The following is a 7,138-nucleotide window of genomic DNA, read 5'->3' as shown; positions in this document are numbered from 1 at the left end:
TTTACTTCCTCAAAGCTTTATTCTTTAAAGTGACTCAGAACGTTTAAAAACACAAACACCACTTACAGTAACAGTTACACACACATATGGGGCCAACACCCGAACATAATGTGATATTCATGTGCGCAGCTGCAACCGGACACTGGGGGGAATCGAGTTCCAGCGACCACATTTGGAAAAAAAGGGGATCTGAAAGAGGGTCACTTGGCACCGCGTATCCCCTTTGGTAGGTCAGCGAAGGCGAACAAACATTTGGACCACGATCCGTTTCTCATTTCAACTCCAGTCTGATCATGTTAGCTGTAAACAACAACAGGAAAAACAGAAGAGAACATGTAAAACTACACCTCGTTTTATGACTTTCTTAGCAACCTGTCGAAAAGTGTTATATTTTAATAAATGTAGCTCTAAATGTGCAGAAATTCACTGTATAAACAATAAAATTTGGGGGAAAAGTCAGACATGTTGCTGGTGCTGTTAAAATGGCTGCTGTTACACAACAACAGGGTGGAAAAGACGAGGATGAAGTCAGCTTCCTATTCGAATTTCCCCGTTCCACCTTAAATGGTGCAGCAGGTACATTCAGTCGCCCCTGGCGCCAGAAGGTAACTGCTGCACCATTTAAGGTGGAACGGGGAAATTCGAACAAGGCGCTGGCAATCAAAGCTGACTTCAGCTTCGTGTGGAAAAGAGGAACATGCCCTGACATGTTGCAACAGTACGAGACAAAAGAGCACCATAAAATGACAAACAGACTCTCTAAAAGATTAAACTTACCAGAATCCACATCATGAACCTCTCAAGACGAACAGCTTTTGGTCCTCTTGCGCTTCATTTCGCTGTTGTGGTATTTCTCCACTATCTTCCTCTCGTGTCCTGCAGGGCAATGGCGGTTAGTGTTGAGTCCGATTTCCCTCTTAGTTCTCCCTTTTCCTCCAGCGTGACACGAATATTCATTCAGGTTGTAATATTCATACTCGTCGTAGTGAGTCTCTTCGAACAAGGCCAGTCTTTCGATGTCAGCTGCCATTTTTCCAGAGGATTTTTCTCTCTCTGTCTCGTTGCTCCGTTTCTCTCAGACGCTCTCCTTCTGTGAGTAAACAACGCATTATGTCACGTAGTTTTCAATAACATCAAGGTCACGTGGCCATGAAGTTCTCGGGTGCTGATTGGATTAAAAAAACACATGACAACAGGCACAGTGACAACAGTACACGCCCACTTTCAACGGTCACCGTCTCCTCTTTCAGCTCAAGTCAGTTCAGTTCGTCTTTGTTTGTATGGCCAGCAATTTAAAGGAGAATTCCACCGATTTTCAAAATTTCTGTATAACTCAGAGATCGAGATACAACATTATTGATTCATAGTGGTTTGATGTGAAATGATTCATTTGCAGAGAAACTTCCAGATCTCATTACAGTGGTGGTTATAGGAACCAAGAGTCCTTATGTCTACAACGCAAATATACGCATTTCATTTACTATCCGGAACCACCAGTGAACCTACACATCTCTTGAGGTTTTTATGTAACGTTGATGATGGTAAAATATTGTCGAATCTGATTAATAAATGAATAAATTGATTAAAATACCAAATACCAAATTGATTAGACCAAAACTTTATCACAAAACTACCGTAAAGCAATGTCTTTACTTAATTTCATGTAATAACTTTCTGTGAGGGAGCTTTTAGAGGCGTTAAACTCCTCAGACGTCTGGTTCCTATCACCACCACTATAAACAATTCTGAATCTGTAAGTTTCTCTAGAACTCTAAATGAGTTTATCATCTTAACAATTTAAATATGCTCATATAATACAGTGGACGTCTCTTTTAAAACTCTATATATATTAAAAAAATAACTTTTTCTAAATGAAATGCAATTAGAGATCTTTTACATTCACTGATTTTAAAGATTATTGATTTCTTTCCCAGGTCCATACATTAGAATTATTTATAGAATAATTTGTGATCTAATCAAAACTTATTGCTGCCTTTCAATGTAACATATATCCTTTTTGCAATGAAAACACCAGTAGTATTTGAAAATTTAGTATAGTAACAATTTCTTTGCACCCCTATCTTTTTATAATATCCACTCACAGATAAATAACATAATTTGATCTGATGAAGAAGATGGAATTTAAAATAAGCTATGTGTCATATTTTGGCCATTTTCCATTATTTTCCTCCTTGTGGACAGGGATGCTAAACATATCAACCCTGTTAGTTTAACGTTCCATGGACAAAGAATTAATTATGAAATGTATGTACCTAACACACACACACACACACAAATTTTCCAAGCCGCCTATCCTTTTGGGTCGCAGGGCGAGCATTATATATATATATATATATATATATATATATATATATATATATATAATGTTTCTGAAAACGCAGACACTATTTTGTCTAATGCCTTTAAGACAAACAATGGCTGACTTAAAAGTGCAGTGTGTAGAAATTAGTGGCATGTAGTGGTGAGGTTGTAGATTGCAACCAACTGAATACTCCTCCTTCATCCCCTCCTTTCCAAGTATGTAGCAGAACTTACAGTGGCCGTCAGGTAGATTAGTACACTTACCTGTCCATCAGACAAAAGGCAATTTCAGCATCATTCTGAAAACATTTGTCCCTTGTCAGCATATTTCCATCTGGGAAAGGCCACACCAGTGTTTATCCTTGCTTTCTGCCATCGCCTGTCCTGATTTTGTTTTGCTTCTTCATGTTTTTGCTTCTTTGATGACAAGGACTGACCCTCTTTTGTTTTTCCTTCTGCTAAATATTAAGCATGATCTCCTGCTTGTCAGAATTTGGGTCCTCAAACTTCTCATGACACAAAATTCTTAGGCAGCACCGTTAGCAGCCACTGATTCTTCTTCAGTCTTCCAACCGGTGCTATAGTACCACCAAATTCAAGCGAAAGGCACCCTCTAGACCTAGTGTTTGGTTTGACCGTTCTGGGCTACTGTAAAATCATGGTGACGCAACATGGCAGCCTCTGTTGGAAGAGGGCCTGCTCCTCATGTAGATATGATGGGCTCATTGGAAGCTAACAACGACACATCGATTTATAGTTACAGGTTTTTATACACTAATGAAAACATGGTTTTGTATACTTTACTCCATTTCTGCTAGTAACCCCTGTAAATCTTACACACTGCATCTTTAAGCTGCAAACCTAAACCCTGTTACCATCAGCTCTGTTACCAACCTAAAGGTAACATGCCTGACTATTTCAAACAACTTTGAGAAGTTTGGGATCATAGATTCTCCACTTTTGCAGACTGACCCTACAACAGACAGTGTCAAAAAGCACCACATCCTTCAGAGCAAGCCAACGGCAACAGTGTCAGAAACAACTAACAAAAGGATGAGGAAGAAACACTGAGAGGAACTAAAACTCAAAAGGAGAACCTATCCTGATAGTGGAATTGTGGCACAAGTAGTACAAGTTTATATGTAAGATTAAACAGAAACACTCAGATCATAAGAGAAAAAAATATATGATATAAACTAATGACCAATATAAATGACCAAATGACCAAAATAAAAAAAGATCTGGTAGCACATGTAACACATGGGAATGTAGTAGGTAAGGAGTTCGGTACGAGTGTAAAGCAGGATTACAACATCCACAAACAAGTTTGGACTTCACGAAGGTTAGCCTGGCAAACCATATTAGATTTAAATTGAAGTAATAATGTTTAAACTAGTAAAAAACATATCAAAACGTTTACTAGTATGATTTCTATTTTGGAATGTAAGATTAGAAGGAGAAATATTAAGAGTGTAAGTCTCAGTAGCAGAAAACATTTTTAGCATACAGGATTTCACTTCTCAAGAGGAAGAATGTGCACATTCAATTCTTACATGTAAGTTCTACATTTGTACATGTAACAAATTCATTTTAGTAAGAAAATATGAAATTGAGTGTTTTATTATTTAGTAAGTTTTTATTATTCAATTTTGTTCATATTAGTAAAAAATGTTCCTACAATTAAAATGAAGTGGAAATTGCATTGAATTCTTACTAATGAGAACTGAAATCTTGCATGTTAAAAATTTCCACTAAAAGCTGAATTGTGACATGTTGGAATTTGACTATTTCAATGAGCAATTTCATATTTTTCCTAGTACTAATTAAGGTGGCTTGAAAAAGCCAACTTGCTGTTTTTTGTTTAGTCTTCTTATTATTGTTCTAGAGTCACAAATTTGCACAGAATCCTCCTACAGCTTTGCAGTGTATGTATCACAGTAAGTACACATATAAGTAAGCAACACCTTAGCAACCACTTAAGATAGCATACTAACTGTCTAGCAACCACCTTAGTTACATAGCAACAACTTAGCAACACATTAGTAATCACCTGGGATGCTACAGCAATGACCTAGCAACACCTTAGCAACCACCTGGGATACCACGTACAACAGCAACGGCCTTGCAGCACCTTAGCAACCACCTGGGATAGCACAGCAATGGCCTAGCAACAACTTAGCCACCACATGGGATACCTTAACAAATGCCTAGAAACACTTTGGCATCCACCTTGTATACTACAGCAATGACCTAGCAATACTTTAGCAACCACCTGGGATACAATAGCAACATCCTAGCAACACTTTAACAATGACCTAACAACCACTAAGCAACTTCTTTAAACAAACTGAAATACCATAGCAACAATCGATCAAAAACAGTGTTCTGAAACTTTTGAAGCATTATTAGCTTTGTCAAGCTGACTTAAATGTTGTTCACAAACTTTCCCTTTCTAGTTACATTTTGAAGCTTATTGCAAGTCATGACAGATTAGAGTTTGATGTTTTATTTCTACATAAAAAATGAGAGTGACAAAAAACTGTCACTGGGGTACCATATTTTTAAGTCACACTGACTTTTTAAATATTGTATGTAAAAAGTTATGTTATGAAAAGGTGTAAATATGTTTCTTTTCCCTGGGAAAGTGAATGTTTAAAATTAATTTATATTTGACCCTAATGGCCATGGTGTATTGGCTAACTCTGACTTTTCGGTGAAATATTCCTGTAATTCCTGATTATTCAAACCAAAGCAGTATCAGGCATGAGAGACAAGATAGTTCCACTGGGTGGCGGTATGGTGTTAATGTTAATGCTGATGCACTTGTACAACATCATGTGTGGCAGAAGAGGTGAGTAGAGAGGCCTGAAGCCACAATCAAGTAAAGGTATTGTTGCTTCAGTTAAATAATTATTCAAATAAGCATACATCAGCATGTCATACAAAAGTACATTCAGAGTCAAATGTATATTCAGACCCTTGTCTGAAACGCTTTTGGTCCAAAATAAACCAATAAAGTGAGAAGTGCAGCAACAACAAAGCAGTCCAAGTGACAAAAAAAACAAAAAAAAAAACAGAACAGAATGAAATCAAATGCAAAAAAAAGAGAATGACAAATAACCTGAATGAGTCAAATAGAACTAGGAAAAGATGGACTTCATTAAAGTGCTTCTTGATTGGCAAAATTGAGTCTAGTTTATGCCTCAGGGCCTCTGGGGAGTTCAAGCTTCACCTCAATACAGACTCTGTTTTCCTGACCAGTTTTTTCAGTTTGTTCACAACATTTATTAATGTTGCCGCCCCAGCATGTAGCTGCAAAGAACAAATCTTTACCTACTCTGGACTGGTAGAACAAGTGCAAATAATTAGTGCACACTCAAAGAACCATTCAAATACATGAATCCTTCTTTGCATGGTTACACAGTTCTTCTCTGTGACCCTGTTTTAATATAGCACCAAAAAGGGTCCCACTGTTGCGACAAGTCATAAAACCTTTCCTGGTATTACGCAGACCCCTGGCAGGAAAGCATACATTCATCCACATTTCATTTAGTAAATGGAACTGAGTAAATGTGACTACTCGCCACACCTCATGAGAAGTGTCAGAACTGGCTTTGGAAGGGCCAATAGCATGGAAACCTGAATTTTCCTCACTTTTAAAATATAAGAGTTTGATGTGGTATTTAAACACAAACATATGCCAGTCATTCCCCAGTCCATACAGTCCACATATAAAAACTAACGCTGCTTTAGGGTGCTCATCGGAAAGGCTGTGAGTTCCAGTTACTTAACTAGTAAATACGACTTCACCTCATTTGGGGACTCATAGAGTGCGTTTACATAATCCGATCATAATCAGATTTCTGCAGTTATCTGATTATTCAGATGGTCAGGTAAACATCATCCTCCTAAATCTTAGATCGGAGTAAGGTCTAGAAATCCAATTAAGAAATCTGACAAACGGAGATTTTGGCTCAGTAATCAGATTTCTCAGTGCATGTAAACTCTTACTCTGATTTCGTTCGGATTTCTCAGCCTGTGCATTATCTGATTACTCAAGTGCATGTAAACGTGTTGATCGGATTACTGACAAAATCTGATTTTCTGTAGTTATTGGATTATTAAGTGCATGTAAACGCACTCATAGATGTGCCCACCACACAGTAAAAAGCGTGGAGGTCCGGAGAATACATACATATCCTGCTTTTTCTTTGTTGCAGTAAAGTAAGCACATAGATCTAATAGAAGCACATTGGGCATGTCATTTTTTCGCATTCACTGCAGTTTAACGTTTTTCATTTGTGGAAAAGGTGAACGTTCGCCTTACACATCTCATAAACTCGTGTATCATCAAAATCTTGAGTTTACCAGTTGTGAATTCAACTTTGTTGGCCATTCATGTGCAATTTGCATGTGGGAAAATTGATATTTCCCAGTTTGCAGGACCGCTAAAACGCAGCATAAGCTGCAAAACTATCCTGTTTTACATGTACTGTTTTTATGATGTTACACAGACTCAACACATTTACGTACATTTATGTATTCAGCCTACAACCGTTTAGCTCCGCCCATTCATGTTGAAGTTATAAAGAGTATTTCAGCCCAGACTGCTTTCTAAATGAGGCAGGGTACAGGGCAGCCAATCAGAACGGAGGTCATTTACATATGTCGGTCTTAAAGGCACACTAACAAAACCGTCTTTGTCATTCTAAAAGATAAAGGGAGGTTGGAAAATGACCATGTTTTTGGTTTACAACACCACACGAACGTTATAAGTGGAACTTATCATGCATGAAAAATGTAGGATATAGACCCT

The 7,138-nt window shown here is 37.7% G+C and overlaps 1 long non-coding RNA gene across 1 annotated transcript; it reads right to left on the bottom strand.

The window, feature by feature from the left end:
• Nucleotides 1–1,105, bottom strand: LOC118814755. The gene is made up of 2 exons (XR_005007758.1): nt 778–1,105; nt 1–300 (listed from the first exon to the last, which is right to left on the bottom strand). It is a non-coding gene; the product is annotated as an uncharacterized LOC118814755 (long non-coding RNA).
• Nucleotides 1,106–7,138: the final 6,033 nt, after the last annotated feature.

The sequence above is a fragment of the Colossoma macropomum genome, unplaced genomic scaffold, assembly GCF_904425465.1.
Source record: "Colossoma macropomum unplaced genomic scaffold, Colossoma_macropomum, whole genome shotgun sequence".
Taxonomy (NCBI): Eukaryota; Metazoa; Chordata; class Actinopteri; order Characiformes; family Serrasalmidae; genus Colossoma; species Colossoma macropomum.
The sequence above is the reverse complement of the archived record's forward strand: the minus strand, read 5'-3'. Positions and strand labels throughout refer to the sequence as shown.